The sequence below is a fragment of the Cydia fagiglandana genome, chromosome 15, assembly GCF_963556715.1.
Source record: "Cydia fagiglandana chromosome 15, ilCydFagi1.1, whole genome shotgun sequence".
In the NCBI taxonomy this organism is placed as follows: domain Eukaryota; kingdom Metazoa; phylum Arthropoda; class Insecta; order Lepidoptera; family Tortricidae; genus Cydia; species Cydia fagiglandana.
Genome location: NC_085946.1, coordinates 6,687,018 through 6,707,635, shown reverse-complemented (window position 1 = coordinate 6,707,635; position 20,618 = coordinate 6,687,018). Strand labels below are relative to the sequence as shown.

Below are 20,618 nucleotides of genomic sequence, written 5' to 3'. Positions count from 1 at the left end.
GTAAATATGTGAATCAATCTCGACGCGAACAAATGACAATCGGGAAATTATTCACCAGCGACGCAATCTGCTCTAAAATTCAGATTAGTAACGTAACGGCCGTGTTACATTGGTGTCTGTGAATTAGGAACGGGTGATACTGAGAGCAAAACGCCCTATTTATTATAATATTATTTATTTATTTATATGAGCCTAGTGTGTCCCACTGCTGAGCAAAGGAAAATGGAAAATGTTTAGCATTACTATAAATCTTGTTAGTATTCATTATACAGTGTGTGTGTTCCACACTGTATATGAAGTGCACATATTATGAGCCAAGAGACACGGGAGTTGTGAAACATTATTTCTAGAATTAAAAACTGCTCTGGGTTTCTCCATGGACTACGATACCTAATACTTACTCTCCGAAATTGCATGTTACTAAAAAGGTCAGAATTTATTTATGTTGTACTACTAATTCGTTAATATGTCTTTGATTTTGCAAACTATAAATTTTCAAGCGCAGATTATTAGTATATGTATACTATTTAATGATAAATAAATAAAATATTTCGCTCCCAGTGTAGCCCGCTCCGAATCCATATCTGCAGTTAAATATTAAACACGTCAATTTAACACCTTAAGCGGCTGTGTTATAGTGCTATTTGTTTTGTGGCAGCGTTTGTTTTGTCATAGATATGCGAAACACATGAACGCGGGTTGTGATAGTACAAAAATGGCAAATTTATGGGCATAGAATGTGCATGACTTACGTTACGAGTATATCTTACCGCTTCTACTATGGTAGAAAATATTGTAAATTTATGAAATTTCATACCTACTGCGAAAATTATAGTTCAAGTATAATATACATTCCTTCGCAACATTTACGTAGTTAATAAAAGAACGTTATTATAACGTTACACATTTGAAATAAGAACCTCTTTCTTTGCTAAATAGGTGAGATAAAAAACGAAAGTCCTTTTACACTAGGTAGGTATTTACTACATGGAGTAATAATAATAATAATATAATATAATATAATATAAGCCTTTTATTCAGACAAATTACAGTTTAAGAGTTTACATATTATTGTACATAACTTATCAAAATATATAATTTAACTTATTACTATTTCAGACAACATCGGTTTGGTCTGTATGCCGTTTGGCAAAGGCCTCTTCCATCCCTTTCCATTTTTCCCTGTCTCTCGCTAGTCTAGTCCACTGTCTCCCTGCGAATTTTACAATTTCGTCTTCCCATCTCATTTTTGGTGGTGCTTGTTTTCTTTTTCTATCTTTCAGGAACCACCATATAATTCTCTTGCTCCATTTCTCTTTGCCTCTGATCATATGTCCTGTCCACCTCCATTTGAGTGATTTAACTTTAATGGTTACATCCTCTACACGTGTTTTAGATCTAATCAACTTATTTCTAATTCTATCTCTCAATTTAACTCCAATCATACTTCTTTCCATGGACCTTTGACATACTTGTAGTTTGTTTAGGTTGCTCTTAGTTAAAGTCCAAGTTTGGCTGCCATAGGTTAAGACTGGTAAAATGCATGTATTAAATAGCTTCCTCTTCGTGGCTATATTAATTTCCTTATTCTTCATTAACATGGAGTAATAAGTTAATAACAAACGTACATGTACAGTCGACGTCAAAGAGAAATTTACAGCCAAAGTAACAAAAAAATGTTTACACGACCTAAATGCTATGACAATAAAGTCGTGTAAATAATTTTTTGTAACGTTAGTCGTAAAGATCTCTTTGACGTCGACTGTACACTTGCGGCTTCGTTCATAATCCGTAACTCAATGTTCTCATTTGAATTTGACTATTTTTGCACGCTTTTCTTTGTAGTGACAAAATCTCAGAACGTTCGTGTTCGATTTCGAAACGTCAAAGGTCGTATACTAAACGTAAAATGCGATAATGCGATTGCGACATTCAAATTTTAAACATCAGAAGCAGCTTTAAGAATCTCTAATTGATTTGACATAATAATTAATAAATAAAGTAATTTTATAATCGAAAACGTTGAAAACATATTCTACTCCACTGAACTAAGTGGTGTGGTTTCGATTTATTTAACCCACTTCGAGTAATTTGACATAGCTTGCAGTACATCACAGTTGTACATATTGTAAAATATATAATTGGAGGTTTATAGTTCGCTCAAACTTCGAATACAGCCATTTTACTTTTACATACATTGTTTACTATTTATATATTTACTTGTAATAAAATATTTTTTGGATTTTATCGTGATATCCGAAAACCGTGTTCTGAATAGTAGGTACCTAGTTTAAACGGTTTCTTATATTTAAATACATTTATAATATTTATTGCGAATTTATCGAATCGTTATCACTCTTCTCGGGAATCAATTGCTCATTTACTATAATTATAGTACAGGCTATCCCTCTAGTATGTGTAGACATGTTCTAATATATTAATTATTCATTAAGAGTACAGACGAGCAGTTTGTTTTGACTCATAAGGCAGACTTGGCAAGCGCCCTGCCTAATCATGTTTAATTATGTGAATGTCCAGTACGAGCGGTGATCGGGTCTGCAATGTATTATCATAGTCCGTGAGCTCACTGTGTTTTTCATTCCTCATCGAATGTACTCCTAGAAAACCAAAAAGAAACAAAAAAGAATAAACAACTGCCTTTTAACTATCTCAAAAGAGTCAACTTGTGAAATAATATGGTATATGATCATGTCCTGTCTGATTCGGTAATACGGATACGGTAAGAGTAATGCGACTCGCCATTTTATTGCATGTTATATTTATTCAGATTCAAAATTAAGTGCATAGGTACCGATTATTTAACATATTAGGGTGTTTGATATGCTTAGTATATAGGTATATATGTTCATGGTACAGTTAGTGATTGTTTAGTTTTTTTTATCCCTTCGTCTGCCAAACTCCCGCAGCGAGAGGGAAATCAAATGGCCACGTTTACCAGCCTCCATTTTTCATATTTTGTCGCGTCTGCCACGGATTGGGCGGGCCAACGCACCATCGCCCAATTAAACACGGAATTATGAAGTTTCTATAAGCTTAAAAGTTTGTTGACGATACTGATTAACTGTCGCTATCCTTAATTGTCTAACGATCTCGCATTGTTATATGTTAGAGAGCAGTGAAGAACCTATTCTTGGCACTTTCCGTCAAGAGAGAGAATCAAAAAATGTCCCGCAGCGGAACAGTGGCAGACGAGCCGATATTCCTTCCTGGCAGCAGCGGGAGAACGGCGTAAGTCCATAATATATGTGTATAATGGCGTCTGGCATACGAAGGGCTATGTACTTGGCTTGTTCAAATTTGACAAAGTAGCAGAACTCGAGCTACCTCCCAGGCTATGTATAATCAGCGATTGGTAAGCAGCGCGCAACCAAGGTCAGTCACCCACGCAACACCATCACTTCCTTGTTGGCAACCGAGCTTGGGCAACCGCCTCTCACCAGAATTAGGCTCCCGGTTGCAACACTAAGCTGGCCTAAGGCTAGCCTTTGATACGCGTTTTTACTAGTTTCTGTAATCGTAGAAATGCTGAGGTTATCTGAGTTTCACGCTTAGTTATTATGATAGATGAATCATGCAAGTTGTACGCATTATGTTTACATTAGTGAGTAATCATGTGTGGTCCCGCAGTGACACACAATATGAAAGCGATGATCATATGGTGATCATATCATATTGTGTTTGACATTTTCGTATAATAAATTTAACAGACTAAAAATAGGAAAATTGTGTTAAACTTATTAATTATTATGAATTAAATTTTAACATATTTATGAACTTAAAAAGGTTCTGGAAACTAGTTTCTATAAGATGACGCCATTCAAGTGCTTTACAGGTCTATTCATAGATAACTTGAACTGTGGCATTTAATTTAAGTACATACTTACAATAAAATAATAACTCTTTCCTTATTTTATTAGGAACATAATTATAACTTATACTTTCAAGTAGGTAAATATTTCCTTTATTAATCTGTGATCACCCATACAACCATTTCCAGTCGCCGTTACGACGCGGTGTAGACACATCTTGTGTCGACACCGTCTGTTTCGGTCACAATTCCAGTCGCAGAGTCGTCGCCGTGTCGACACAGTTACCAGAAATGGGGAAGGGTCGACACATGACACAAAGTGACATAAAGTGTGGTCGCCGTGTGCACACATTGTTACTAGTTTGCGACTACTTTATGCCAAAATCATTCGTTCATTCGTTCATTTTGTTCCTGTCAAATGGAAACTGTCAGATGGAAAAATAGTTAAATAAAAATAAGTGACATTAATACGCCATCTCTAAAACGGATTACAAGACGTAATTATATATTGTTTGCATTTATATTACAATAGGACTTAAATTATTATGGGGAATTAAACTGCTCGAGTGATTTGATAAACTAAGTGTAATATAATCAACGCGCCACCAAATTGTTTTAGTTTAGCCGGAAATGAAATTGTTTACTTCTCAGTGCCTGTGTTCATAAATATATTATTTGATGCATTTTTAGTACTTCGATGCGTATACTATACTTAAATAACAGAAATAACGCTTTACATACTACGAAACTTGTTAATTATGATGTATAAATATGGTTTAAGGCTGAGAAATATTGCAGTCACAAAGTAGTCGCAAATGTTTCGACTTTGTGTCGACTCTGTGTAGACACATGACACGCGCTGTCAAAAGTAATAACAAAGTTATTGGATTTGCAAAATGGCTCCTTGTGTTTATTTGTTTTCAGATATTCTCAAAGTGTAAAAATGCCGTGGTCAGAGATGGGACTTAATAGATTAACTGTTTATTCGACTAATTAATGGAATAAAAAAAGTTAATTCTCAAATTTTAATCACGATTAGTTTAGTCGACCTAACATAGATTGAAATTGAATTAATCTGAACATTAATCGAATAAATTATCGATTAAATCTCGGTTGGAAGTTGACAGGGGGCCATTTATGTACGTCAAAATAATAGAAATGTCTTGCATGCAGATGGTAGCCAAACACTTTGTCATAAAAGTCGAGATGGGTGTCGATTTATAGCTTTTAGGGAGTGCCGATTTCGAAAATGATGACCATTTTGGAATCCAAAATGGCCGCCATGCAGTGTCATAAAAGTCGTCATGGATGTTGTTTTATACGTTTTAGGGGGCCCCAATTTTGAAAATGATGACCATTTTGGAGTCCAAAATGGCGGCCATGCACTATGCCATAAAAGTCGTCATGGGTGTCGTTTTATAGGTTTTAGGAGGCGCAGATTTCAAAAATGATGACCATTTTGGATTCCAAGATGGCGGCCATGCACTATGTCATAAAAGTCGTCATGGATGTCGTTTTATAGGTTTTAGGGGGCCCCGATTTAGAAAATGATGACCATTTTGAAATCCAATATGGCGGCCATGCACTATGTCATAAAAGTCGTCATGGGTGTCATTTTATAGGTTTTGGGGGGCGCAGATTTCAAAAATGATGACCATTTTGGATTCCAAGATGGCGGCCATGCACTATGTCATAAAAGTCGTCATGGATGTCGTTTTATAGGTTTTGGGGGGCGCAGATTTAGAAAATGATGACCATTTTGGAATCCAGAATGGCGGCCATGCACTATGTCATAAAAGTCGTCATGGGTGTCGTTTTATAGGTTTTGGGGGGCCCCGATTTAGAAAATGATGACCATTTTGAAATCCAATATGGCGGCCATGCACTATGTCATAAAAGTCGTCATGGGTGTCATTTTATAGGTTTTGGGGGGCGCAGATTTCAAAAATGATGACCATTTTGGATTCCAAGATGGCGGCCATGCACTATGTCATAAAAGTCGTCATGGATGTCGTTTTATAGGTTTTGGGGGGCGCAGATTTAGAAAATGATGACCATTTTGGAATCCAGAATGGCGGCCATGCACTATGTCATAAAAGTCGTCATGGGTGTCGTTTTATAGGTTTTGGGGGGCGCAGATTTAGAAAATGATGACCATTTTGGAATCCAGAATGGCGGCCATGCACTATGTCATAAAAGTCGTCATGGGTGTCGTTTTATAGGTTTTGGGGGGCGCAGATTTCGAAAATGATAACCATTTTCGATTCCAAAATGGCGGCCATGCACTATGTCATAAAATTCGTCATGGATGTCGTTTTATGGGTTTTAGGGGGCCCCGATTTAGAAAATGATGACCATTTTGTAATCCAGAATGGCGGCCATGCACTATGTCATAAAAGTCGTCATGGGTGTCGTTTTATAGGTTTTGGGGGGCGCAGATTTCGAAAATGATGTCCATTTTGGAATCCAAAATTGCGGCCATGCACTATGTCATAAAAGTCGTCATGGATGTCGTTTTATAGGTTTTGGGGGGCTCCAATTTTGAAAATGATGACCATTTTGGAATCCAAAATGGCGGCCATGCACTATGCCATAAAAGTCGTCATGGGTGTCGTTTTATAGGTTTTGGGGGGCGCAGATTTAGAAAATGATGACCATTTTGGATTCCAAAATGGTGGCCATGCACTATGTCATATAAGTCGTCATGGGTGTCGTTTTATAGGATTTAGGGGGCGCAGATTTCGAAAACGATGACCATTTTGGATTCCAAGATGGCGGCCATGCACTATGTCATAAAAGTCGTCATGGATGTCGTTTTATAGGTTTTAGGGGACGCAGATTTCGAAAATGATGGCCATTTTAGAATCCAAAATGGCGGCCATGGACTATGTCATAAAAGTCGTCATGGGTGTCGTTTTATAGGTTTTGGGGGGCGCAGATTTAGAAAATGATGACCATTTTGGATTCCAAAATGGTGGCCATGCACTATGTCATAAAAGTCGTCATGGATGTCGTTTTATAGGTTTTGGGGGGCGCAGATTTAGAAAATGATGACCATTTTGGAATCCAGAATGGCGGCCATGCACTATGTCATAAAAGTCGTCATGGGTGTCGTTTTATAGGTTTTGGGGGGCGCAGATTTAGAAAATGATGACCATTTTGGAATCCAGAATGGCGGCCATGCACTATGTCATAAAAGTCGTCATGGGTGTCGTTTTATAGGTTTTGGGGGGCGCAGATTTCGAAAATGATAACCATTTTCGATTCCAAAATGGCGGCCATGCACTATGTCATAAAATTCGTCATGGATGTCGTTTTATGGGTTTTAGGGGGCCCCGATTTAGAAAATGATGACCATTTTGTAATCCAGAATGGCGGCCATGCACTATGTCATAAAAGTCGTCATGGGTGTCGTTTTATAGGTTTTGGGGGGCGCAGATTTCGAAAATGATGACCATTTTGGAATCCAAAATGGCGGCCATGCACTATGTCATAAAAGTCGTCATGGATGTCGTTTTATAGGTTTTGGGAGGCTCCAATTTTGAAAATGATGACCATTTTGGAATCCAAAATGGCGGCCATGCACTATGCCATAAAAGTCGTCATGGGTGTCGTTTTATAGGTTTTGGGGGGCGCAGATTTAGAAAATGATGACCATTTTGGATTCCAAAATGGTGGCCATGCACTATGTCATATAAGTCGTCATGGGTGTCGTTTTATAGGATTTAGGGGGCGCAGATTTCGAAAACGATGACCATTTTGGATTCCAAGATGGCGGCCATGCACTATGTCATAAAAGTCGTCATGGATGTCGTTTTATAGGTTTTAGAGGACGCAGATTTCGAAAATGATGGCCATTTTGGAATCCAAAATGGCGGCCATGCACTATGTCATAAAAGTCGTCATGGGTGTCGTTTTATAGGTTTTGGGGGGCGCAGATTTAGAAAATGATGACCATTTTGGATTCCAAAATGGTGGCCATGCACTATGTCATATAAGTCGTCATGGGTGTCGTTTTATAGGTTTTAGGGGGCGCAGATTTCGAAAACGATGACCATTTTGGATTCCAAGATGGCGGCCATGCACTATGTCATAAAAGTCGTCATGGATGTCGTTTTATAGGTTTTAGGGAGCGCAGATTTCGAAAATAATAACTATTTTGGAATCCAAGATGGCGGCCATGCACTATGTTAAAAGTCGATATGGATGTCGTTTTGTTGGTCATGGTCATCATTTTCGAAATCTGCTTTTCCTAACACCTATAAATCAACATCTATGACGGCTTATATGACAAAGTGCACGGCAGACATCTTGGAATCCAAAATGGTCATCATTTTCGAATTCTGCACTCCCTAAAACCTATAAAACGATATCCATGACGACTTTTATGACAAAATACGTAGCCGCCATCTTGGAATATAAAATGATCATAGTTTTCGAATTCTGCACTCCCTAAAACCTATAAATCGACATCCGTGACGACGCAAGTTATCTTTATTTTCAGATCTAACAAATTGCTACAGAATACAAAGGACAAAAAAAGAAGCGAGGAGGTAATGAAACAAGCAAAAATACAGATGATTCCTCGACGCAATTGGATGCTTCTTAAATTGTGTCCAGATTTTTTTGTCATAAAAGTTTTTATTTTTCACATATTACTCTCACAAGTTCCGTGACATTTCGACCTTGTAATTTTTTAAGTAAATGTTTTTGTTTATCTATGAGGATCTCACTAGAATAATATAATCAAGGTATGTTTATATTTGATGATTGAAATAGTAACGCAAAAAAAAAAAAATATTTGTGTTTATATTCCTGCCGAAGACTTTTATTTTTCCTTTTCCTTCTACACAAGTTTGGTCAAGTAATAAGAATTTAGGGCTCTCAATTTTATTTTGACTTCTACAACAGTAAAGCTACGAGGCCATGTTTGGTATCGTTTTCGTATAAATGCGCAGTACCAAATTTAGTTATGGTATCACATTGACACCATTCCAAAGTAAAAACATATAAACTTACTTTCTTTTAAACTCCTCTTCACGCTTAAACTGCTGAACAGTTTTAATTTAAATTTAGTACACATACAGTATGTAAACTTACTAAAACCATTTACTTAAGCCCGTTAATGAATGGGTGACACTGAGCAACTTTTACTATGGCACCGACTCGGAAATCGCGAAAAAAAATTTGGTTGTTTCATACATTTTGCTGGTGTAGCATTGAAATTTTCTATGGGAGAGTCAATTTTTTTTGCGCGATTTCGGGGTTGGTGCTATAGTAAAAGTTGCTCAGTGTCACCCATTAATTAACGGACTTGAGTAAATGATTTTAGTAAGATTACATACTGTATATTTTGAGTCCCGAGACAGGACATAAAAAGTTATCTCAAAAATCATCCTTTAAAGGTGTGAAATGAGGTGTAGGGGGGAATTCAGAATTGACTTCTTGAAGTTAATACTGTTTAAGTTTAGGTTTGAAGTCATGTTTTTTTTATCATTTTTAACTAAATCAAAGATGTAGACCTTCCCAAATTTAATATAAATCGGTTCAGCGGTTATTGATTTCCCGTACAAATTTCCACGCCACTTTTCACACCTTCAAAAGGTTGCTTGGTTATAAGATCTATTCTATGTCCTGTTCCGGGACGCAAACTATTTCTATACCAAATTTCAACGAAATCGGTTCAGCGGTTAAGCGTCAAGAGGAGTTTAAAAAAAACCGGCCAAGTGCGAGCCGGACGAGCGTATTAAGGGTTCCGTACATTAAGTCCGACGCGCGCTTAACTGCACATTTCTAATAGGTTTTCCTGTCATCTATAGGTAAAGAACTATTTTGTGTATTCAGACGGACAGACATACAGACGCACGAGTGATCCTATAAGGATTCCGTTTTTTGCTTTTGAGGTACGGAACCCTAAAAAGATTTTTTTTAATTTTGTGGAATGGTGTCAATGTGATACCTTAAATGGATTCAGCAACCCAGATTTATACGAAAACGATACCATACACGGCCTAGCACCTTCACTGATGTAGATATATCAAGATAATATTGAGAGCCCTAAATAAACTTTCAAGAGCGGATATCTCAAAAACTATTCAACATATCGAAAAAATTGACTGAATAAACTTGTAACAAATTAAATTAACTTTCATTTTGTATAAGTGGCCATGTCGCTAAGATGCATAGTTTCCGAGATATAATCGAAAAACCGGAAAATGGGACCATCAAAGCCCCCTCTCTTCCCCCTGCTCAAGGGCTACGGCCGGGGACTTTTGATATGTTCACCTCCTAACTTGTCCAAACCAAGTTACAGAGTCAAAAATTGTGTTCCGAGCATTTCCCTTTACAACGTTTTGGAGCATTCGTTGGCTGACCTAAGTAGCTTATTGCATTTCTTTAAAAACTTTTCTGTAAAAGGTTGACGGGTGTTGGGTGTTTATATGGTTTTCATTTGCATCGCCCATGATGACTTACTAGAATTACTTACGAGCACACGAGACACTAATAGTAGTTTGACAAACCTTGGTTTTCAAGAGGTATTTTATATTGACATTTGCTGTCACAAATTTTCTGTCAGATTTAGTCGCAAACCGCACGCAAAGTGCACACAAATGTGTCGACACCTTGTTACGGAAAAGTGTACACACGGCGACGACACTTTGTTTCGAAACAATTCTAGACACATTGTGTGGACTCTGTTACGACACATCTGACATTTAGTTACCACTTTGATGATTCTGCGACTGGAATGGTTATATGGGCACTTAGTAGGTACACTTCATACCTATTGATTTATAACAAGCATTAACTTTTCGAAACTACTTGCAAGAGAGTAGAAATATTACCCGATTTGCAAGACCGAAAGAGATCCTATAAATTCTCCGTGAACAAAGTTTTATACGGAGCACTAAAAATAAACCGTTAAGGCTTATAATATTACACCTAGTACTAGCATACCTAGTATTTTTTTATACCGCCTAGTCAAAAAACGGTCCACACTTATTCCAACATACCTTAATTAAAAGGCACACTTGTGTTAGATATTTGCTAAAACGACTACTAGGTACTACTGACACTGCTACCACTAGTACTACTAGTACTATTAGTACTGTAGATTTTAAATTACCGATTCCATCAGTTGTTTTTACTTGGCTGAGGACTATTCGGATTCTCACTGTTGAAACAATAAATGCCTACTTACTAACAATTTTAATTGCAAACGACCGCGGCTCATCTTATAACTAGGTAATATCTTCATTTAACCAGTCAATAAAGCGTCTAATGAAGTTGTAAACTTACCTCGATCATGACTTACACGTCATATAAGCGGCACTTTGGAGCAGTTTTAATGATTTCCTGCCCATTTTATTTGATTGCCAGATTTACAACCCATGCCAGGAAGATTACTGCGATTACTGTTTACTATGTTTACTGGCGTTAGAGTGCTAGTTAATTACGTCGTTGCTTTGTGGATTGTATCAACTATAGTTTTATGCAATAAATAAGTAAGGAGGAATAAAGTTATTCGTGTCCTGCTGAAGACATATTCGTTTTAAGAATCATCAGGGCCTGCGGGCGTCTTTAATTTTTCTTTCCTTTCCTGATGCTACGAGTAAAACTACATACATAGTCTATAATACATACAATTGACTCCAGTCGTTTTTCCTTTTCCTGACAAATTATTAGATAGTACCTACAGTCAGCAGCAGAACTTGCTAAGCGGGCGAGGTGTTCAAAACTACCTTGACACGCTCTTATTCTCTTAACAATAAAGTCGCGTCAAGATCATTGTGAACAACTCGCTCGCTTAGCAACTTCTGATGCTGACTGTACCTACATATTTGTGTTCATCATCATCATCTATCTACATATATGTATAGTAGTATGCCTTAAAATCATTGTGTGTAACTCCGGGGGTAAGAATATTGTAAACTCGAGTCTTTAATTTATTCGCATTGGGGCCTCGTTGCACAATGTATTATTGCTGAGGCTAGAAATACTAGAATCAATAACATCGGCGTTTGCAATAAAATGTCAGAAACATAATATTTACCAACTTTTATCGATGTCAATTAGCCGGTCATTAAGCAAGAAGATTTAATTTTAAGTCTGCATAAAATGTCCACTTATTTTTATGGATGCTGCATACCTACTACCGTATTCTCTACAATGTTGCTCAACATCCAACTTTTAAGGTCTCAAGTATTACCGGTTCAGTAGAAAAAGAACAAAACGTATGTAAACAAGACGCTATTGTAGATTCATTGCTGTGCCTCTTTATACACGTATCACAGACCACCAACCCTCTAGATGGAGTATAGATAGGACGACATAAATGACGATTTGAAACTTAAATGTTTGGAAATAGTCATGTGACTTTTCGTGGCATCTGTCATCACAATACATTTTTTCTTTTCGTTTTGCGTTTGTCGATGTACGACTATCATTTTGGCTAAGGCGCAAGGTGTGAGAGTACGATAGTTCAGTGCAGTGCCATAAATAGTGCGCTGTGCCGGTTGTAGTATAAGTAAAGCGTGCGCTTTTATTGAGCGCAACTCGTAGGAGGTTTTGTTAAAGTTCCATGTGGAATCTATAGGAAATAATCTATGACATATATGCATATACGTTAATTTAATCCTACACCCAATGAAATGAATTTACATTAAACACAGCTCTCGGAACTCGAGACTTAATACTTCGTGATGAAATTGGACGCGATGTCGCGTTGTAACTGCTGAGCAAACTGAACCATACCATAACATACCATACCTACCATAACATAACCATACCATAATATTAGGCGATCTATACACTATGACCTGTCTTAGCGTCTAGCCTAGATGTCTGATGTCTGAAAGCTACGGCCATACGGTTGTCATGCGTGATGAAGCAATATATAATATGACCTGCGTTCAAGTCATGCCACGAGCTTTCAATTCAAAATATCTAAAGTTGAATTCTAATTAATATTCTTTGTTAAGATCTGAAATCGAGGTAAGTATTGACCAAGAAAAATAAAACAAAATTGCCATAGTCCTAAAACAAAAGATGAACGCGACGATGACTTCAACCCATAACAGTTTTATTTTGGCCGTTCGTTCGAATTTCGAACATATCTTTGTTTGCCGGCCCAATTCAATTTTCTTTGTCTTTCATAACCGTATTTACAGTTACAGCTCAAGATTCTTGGCGTTGTCGACTGTCCAGTTCAGTCTGTCACCGTTTTACTCTTTATGTTTATGCCTTTGTGCACGTTTGCACAAAGTAGAATTATAGTACTGTTTTTTTATGTATTTCAAACTGTATGTAGCATTTTTAAATTTGCGACATTTTGCGTCATAGTTACTCATCTGCACAAAAAAAACATTACACTATATCAAACTATAATTAGGTAAGAACTTTTGAAGCATCTTTACAAACACGAGATAAAATGTCTACACCCAAGAGCAATGAAAACAGGTCACTCTCAATTGTGATTTCTATATAAAACCATAGATTTTCGCTGCCCTCGTGAGTAGGTACAAACTTACAAAGGTATTGTTATTCATAACAGCAGACACCGTAATTTTATAATTCATTTCTCCGCATGACAAAAATACCGCGGAACGGTGACGCCATGCCAATTTCATATTATATATAGGAGCAGGAAGTGCAGCAGGTATGTGAATTACGTACTTTATACCAGTGCCCTTTTATTTAATACACGGAATACACAACAACACCGTCCCATGACGTGGCAGGTGACAAGCCGGTCCAACCTTTTATACCTTCAATGGTAACCGATCGACAGAAATAAAAGTGTATTCGATTCACATTCAACTCACGTGCGTAGTAAACAAAAGACGGAGAGGCCAATTCGAATCTTAATTTACACATAAAAATAATGTTATTCTGTTATCATTCGCTCGTACGTCTTGCTCGCGCCAATGTACGAACGACCCAAATACAGGCGTGAATGATAACAAAATGACATCATTTAGATATCAAAATGTACGATTGAATTGGCCTTATAGTACGTAATTTGTACGTACGCGTAAAAACTATGAATTAACATATAAATTGCATCTTACGAGCAGACATTTTGATAAACGTCTCAAGGTCTTATATAGCCATGGGCTTTGCGTGTTTGCATCTTTGGAATAGGCGAACACGGAAGTTGGATTTAATTGGTCTAGTGGGAATCAGCGTCGCCGTAAAAAATCATATAAGTAATATAGTCCTTCCTTATTACTCGTAAGTGAACTATGTATAAATTAGTATGATAAATGATAACCCCAAGCGCTGGCTATTTCTGATTCGTATTTCCAAAAGTTGAAATTGTAGTGAAACTTTAATCTATGCATCGTAGGGGCTGACTTTATATTCACCTCGGTAGTAAATACATAATATGTAAGTACTATCTTTATTTTCGACGTTTCGACGCAGGCTTCACTGATCATGGTTGTGGTCACGGAATATTTGAAAGCCCAGCAAATGTCAAAGTCAAAACAGAGATATGGGTTTCCGAAAACACCGCGCGGGATTTGTGCACAACCCCTAAATATGTACTTATACAAATACAAATGTACGCAATACATAATTTATTTCTCGAAGTGTAATTCACGTAAGCTTGCAAAATCGCGTGAGCAAGAGAATTCGTATACTAACTAGGTATATTATTATTTATTATACAATAGTAATCATGCGAACTAAAGTTATTATGTGCTCAAACTGATATGTTAATTCGTACAGTTATTTAAGTAAATAAGACATATACTACATATAGTCCGTAGTTACTGATACAATTGTGAAATGGAAAGTTACCAATAACCAGATGTCTTTTATGCGGATACATACCGGGTGTGGCCTGTAATATGAGCAAAAAAATTAACTGTAGGCTGTACTCCTCATACTGATCAACATTTGTTCAGCGACTTTTAAAAATAACTTGTAGTTTGATTTTTAATACTTACATAATAACTTAACATACTTAAAGTATTATAATTATAATAATATATTACTCAAGTATATACCTAACAAAAAATTAAGTATAAGTGACGTGCTCAGTGAATCCTAGTGTAATCATAAATAAAAACTAAAATTTTTGCTACTCGAACTCATTTCCTTGTTTTTTACATGCATAATGAGCGCATTATATCGTATAATATATTCCGTTTAGTCGAATATCCGGGTCATGTACAATTCGAGCCTTATTTGGTTGCTAATGGCTGTTATTCTGTTGGAGATGAGACCGAAATATCACATGTTTTATAATTAATTACATAGTTGAGTAGTATATCGACAGAATTCCAAAGTTTTCCAAGACTGTTAGCGTTCGTACTCCAGCCATTACGATGCGACCGGGAGTAATGTTACGATTTAAAACAAGATAGCTATAATAGGTATAGAAAGTGTTATGTAATACCCTTTGTTATAATATGTAGGAGGCTTACCTATAGGTACAGTCGCCATCAGACATATCGGAGCGGTCAAGGCGCTCACAAATATCTGAACACGCCTCTATTGTCAAGGCGTTAGCGTGCGTGTTCAGATATTGTGAACACCTTGGCCGCTCCGATATATCTGATGGCGACTATACTTACGAACACGAAAGCCGTGGATTTGGCTTAGGTATAAGGAGTCAGGATCACATCCTCATATCTTTCTATAGTAACAAAGCTAAAGGTATATTATGATACATTTAGGCACTGGCCTCCACTATAATATTTATTGCTGACTGTAGGCTGCCATTGAATTTCTGGCGCGGGGGTGTGTAGGCAGCAGGACACATTTCGCTTTCTCATACCTCGTGTTCGAACTGTAAAGTGTAAACATAGAGTTACACTATAATTTTATGTACAAACATGCTCATAGGCCCGCAATGGGGTTATCTAAGCCGGGTTGGATCAACCACCTATGAACTGACTATAAATCGGTCAGCGATCGCGACGTGACATAACCGACACTATAATAACTATATCTATACATTAATTAATGTATATGCTGACCGCAATTTGCTTGACCAATTGTTGTGAAATCCTGTCATGAGAATTACGACTTTGTGAATGCAATAGTTTGGTTGTTTTTTTGCGTGATTTGTTTAATTATGTATGTATGTACTTGGTGAAATGTGTGTAGGTACAGCGAACTGCAAAATTGCATGGACTCGATATGAATAAAATTCATTCATAAAGTGGTTATGCACTTTTACGGCGGGGTGACTTGTAGATACTAAATACGTATACGTATAGGTGTATCTACTCGTACAATTATTATATTATGTTTACGTCTATGTATTAACTGTAACTTTGGACATTTACTATTTCATTACTTAGCTTTAACTTTTCATAGCGATTACTACTGTTAACTTTCACCGTATAAAGCTAAAGTAATGCAATAGTAAAAGTCCGGAGTTAACATTTACATATACGTAAAGTACTTAAATCGATAGCTTAATATACATATTTAGATACTCATGTTTATTATGTTCATGGACGGAGAGCGGAGGGTAGACCCAAAAACGGTGGATGGATTGTGTGAAAGAGGATATGAGAAAGAAAGGTCACTCACTTAGTGCTGAGGTGACGAAAGATAGAGGAGAATGGAAAAGAAAAACATTTTGTGCCGATCCCACATAACGTGGGATAAGGGCAGGGAAAACAAGATGTTTCTTATCCCTTTAACATCACCTTGCGAGCTTACCTTTCTTTCAGAGCTTTGCAGAGGTGTAGGATTGAAGCCGGTGTAGCTTTATTTGACGTTCATAAGCACATTGTAATATGCCTACTTGAACAAACTATTTTTTATCTTTTATCGTTTTATTTTTTGACGCTGATGATGAGGAACGCAACTTTGTATGTTTAGGTATTATTGATTCTCTGCCATTACCAAGCCCATAAAAAATGTATCAACTGACCATTATTAACATAGTTGATTGTGGTCTATGTATGAAGCAGGCATGTGGGGAATTCTCATATCGCCCATTGGCATTACTTATGTCCACTACTTATTACACAAGCATAAATAAACATCTCTAAGTGATCATTAAAATTGCCTTTACTCTGTAGTGACTCACAATAAATACCGTGAGAGATAAGTATGATGGAACTTAAAAACATTAAGTCTGTAACACTTTAGGGTAGGCACCCAGTGTTATAAACGTCTGAATGTTATTATAGATAGGCACTTTATAGGTTAGAAAAGTAGATGTTTGTTTGGTAAGAATTTGGTGGTTAATATACGTTCTACACGGGTATTAGAGTAGATAGGTCAAGATCGGAGACCAGAAATGTTGTTTTTAATCTTCACATATACGCTTTTGGCTATATTTAGAGGATAAAACTTACCGGAATGGTAGGTCATCAATCATCTATAAATCGTCGCATTTAGCGCATCCATTGTTCGTTCCCGCAGTGTGCTGGGACATAAATACCTTGTTTTCTTTGGAGTTTACACATTTCACAATTGAAATATATTGTAACATGGAAATACTACGTGGAAATAGCTTTAACTTGGTAAAACGGGTTGAATCAGTGTTGTTTATTACTGTCGCAGTAAACATTGACGTCTGTCAATGTCGGTCGGTTTGTTGTCTGTGGTTTGGCACAGACAATCAGTCATACATAAAGAGTATTTATGAATAAACATTTAGTATGTGTTCTTTTATATTTTGCAATTCGTAGTTATGAATAATGTCCTTATTTTTAGCTTTCGAAATTAGTAATTCTTTTTATTTTTGGTGACTTCGGTTTTCTGTAAATTGGATCCGGTCAGTTGCGATGTCATTGAATGGGAGGTTTTCCATTCACCACTTTGTCTGTGGCTTTTGTCATATCAATTTCGCTTTATCACGGAATCTTTCGTGACAAGATGTGAGACGTAATTTCGATTATGTCGGCAATTGATTCATGGGGTATGTATTTTATTTAAAGATTGTATTTCCTAAAACTCTGTTAAATTCGGTGTTCAATGTTTTAATCGTTGATATATTTTGTTCCAGCTTGGCCCAAAATATGATTAACCTAGTTTCCTATGCGCCGGTAATGGCGGCATAACCTGTTCACCTCTTTCAAACCAACTTGGTGAGTTGTCCCCACTTTCTAAATATACGGAAGGAAAGGCGAAGTTGTTTATTGTCAATTGCAATTAGCTAATGTCGTGTTTTGGTGTGATTTTCCAGCAATCCCTTGACAAAGATGAGACATCATTTTGTTTCACCGCGTGCGCATACGTCGCCACGTCTGGTGTCTAATATAAGGGACTCGGCTTAGAAACCGGTAAGGATTTTTTAATCTCATTATTTCCGCAAGCTAAATCGCGCGTTGTCCCAATTAAATATAAATATAACTTTTTATAACATAACCTCGCTAAAACCTAGAACATTTTCTTTGTTTCTAGGGTCCCTTCTTGGCTTGGCCTGTCCCTTGGCTTGCCTTCTTCATCTTCTTGGCCCTATGGCTTTTGGAAGATCTAGGGTGGTGTCGCACCATGCTAGAGGGGAAGCCGTCTTCTCCACTTAATTTTTGGACTCGAGGTGAAGTGTTTATTCGATAAAACTGTGAGTTAAAAACTTATATTTACATTAGTGACTGTGTTCCTTTGCTGGAAAGGATAAACAATATTTAAGTCTGAATTTCTTTTTAACGTGAACTTTCTACATGGTAAATTCTATTATTAATATGAAACCTGCAATTCCTATGTAGGATTTTGTGTGTATTACAGGCCCAAATAGGCCTGAGATGTACTTAAGTTAAATTTAATTAGTAATAGTTACGGTACGTAATTTAAATGTTAAGTCTCGAGGCCGCAGCAGGTCTTATTGTGATGTAAAGTGAATAAAAGTATTTAGTAAATAAATTTGTATTTTCATTTGGATATGTCATACGTTTGATGAGTATAGTATCCTGGCGTCCTAGTTTAAATATTTGGATATCTATTCTCACTCCATAGTGGCAGAAACCACGACCCTATCTATGCCCGTAGTTAGCCGTAAGCATTTTTGAATTTTTAAGTAGGTAGATCTTGGGGGTTCTGGACCACTTATCCTGAGCTCACCCTCACCTATTACAGTGGCGTGCCCAACGTATGGCCTATGGAGTATGACATTTCCAAGTGAAACATTTTAGAAATATTTTAGTATTAAGGTTTTTATATGTAAAGGGAATTGCAAGTTGTTGTTTGAAGTTGTTGTTTCAAGTTGTTGTTTGTGTTGGAGGTTAAACTTATAAATTTAACCAACTTATAAATAAAGCTATACTTTATACGCTAAATAATTAGCTATACTTAAAGAGATTTTCTCAATATTTTAAAATACTTTAAAGGGGTTAAAATCTAATAAAATTTTAACTTATCTTTAAAATATTATAACTCTATACTGACTTACTTCTGATATTACATATCAATCTCGAAAAATGGATTTCATAAAAGCTGGTTGTAAAATCACCCATTTACATAAAGACGAAATGTCACATGAATTAGCGATTCGCAGACTTCCGGTTAATCCCATCTCACGTAGATCCAGTCTGTGTCAAGCTTTGAAACAAACTGCAGATTTAGCCAAAAAGGGTAGTCTGAAGTTCCAGGACTTGGTAATAAGTAATGAAGCTTCCGAATTAGAACTCTGTCAGCATAAGGTAGAGGAGATAGAGTTAGAAGCAAAAGGAGAATTATCAGCAGCGGCGATCGACAGGATATCCTCGCGTTGCAAATATCTATTGTGTCGTATTTCACGGTTGCCTCAGGAGACCGAAGCGGTACTTCTGTTGAAAACGTTAATTACCTCTTTATTGGATCGGTTAAATGAGCAAGGCTCTTCTGCGTCGTCTGGTTCGGATGATGACTTTCAATCTCCTAACGAATCTCGTATTGTTAGGGAGATTATTTACAAAACGGATAAGACTTTTAATATAAATTCTTTAAATTTGAAATTTAAAGGTGACACTTGTGTTCGTACTTTCCTGTCTCGCCTCGAAGAGTTGCGAGATGCTAGAAGAATTTCCGAAAGCCGAATATATAGAGGTTTTCCTGAGATTCTCGAAGGTCCTGCGTTGTCGTGGTTCCGGTCGCAACGTACGAAACTTACTACTTATAAAGAAGTCACCGCGGCTTTACAAGATGAATTTGATATACCTGATTTGGATCATCAGTTGTTACAGGAAATACGGGCTAGGACTCAAGCCAAGTCTGAAACTATTGTTTATTTCGTATCGACCATTCTAGGAATGTATGAGCGTCTTGCAAAAGAGGTTCCTGAACAAGAAAAGCTGGATACTATGATGAGAAACATTCGTCCGGAGTATTCCAAAGATTTAGCTTTACATGACATAGGATCGATTGAGCAGTTGAAGTCGTTGTGTAAACGCATAGAACTAGCTCAGGTTAAGGCTAAACAATTTCGTGAACCGGTTTTATCAAACCAGTCAAATAATTCTTCATCAGAACATCCACCAAAGAACGTTGAACCTAGGAATAGGTCCTTCCAGTCTCGTTTTCCTAATTCTTCCAGAAACTTTGTTGCTGCGGCAGCACAAAGCTCTTCTCAACTAAAATGTTTTAGATGTGGTAGGTCCAACCATAACACTAAAGAGTGCAAGAGCTCTAGAGATATCGTTTGCTTTAAATGTGGAGAAAAAGGGGTGAAAACTCCCGAATGTGTTAAATGTAACTCCAAGACAAAAAACTAAATAAGGTCTTTTCTGTTAATAATAAATGTCGACCTTCTGCTCCCTATCGCGCAGAAAAGACGATTTTCTTTAATCCTCCAAAGGGAGACAATAGGGTATATGCGCTATTGAATATACTTAACTTGAAT

General features: G+C 36.9%; 1 long non-coding RNA gene across 1 annotated transcript; it reads left to right on the top strand.

Annotated features, from left to right (window-relative positions):
• The first annotated feature begins 16,938 nt into the window (after positions 1 to 16,938).
• Positions 16,939 to 18,664, top strand: LOC134671079 (uncharacterized). The gene is made up of 2 exons (XR_010099169.1): positions 16,939 to 18,084; positions 18,206 to 18,664. It is a non-coding gene; the product is annotated as an uncharacterized LOC134671079 (long non-coding RNA).
• Positions 18,665 to 20,618: the final 1,954 nt, after the last annotated feature.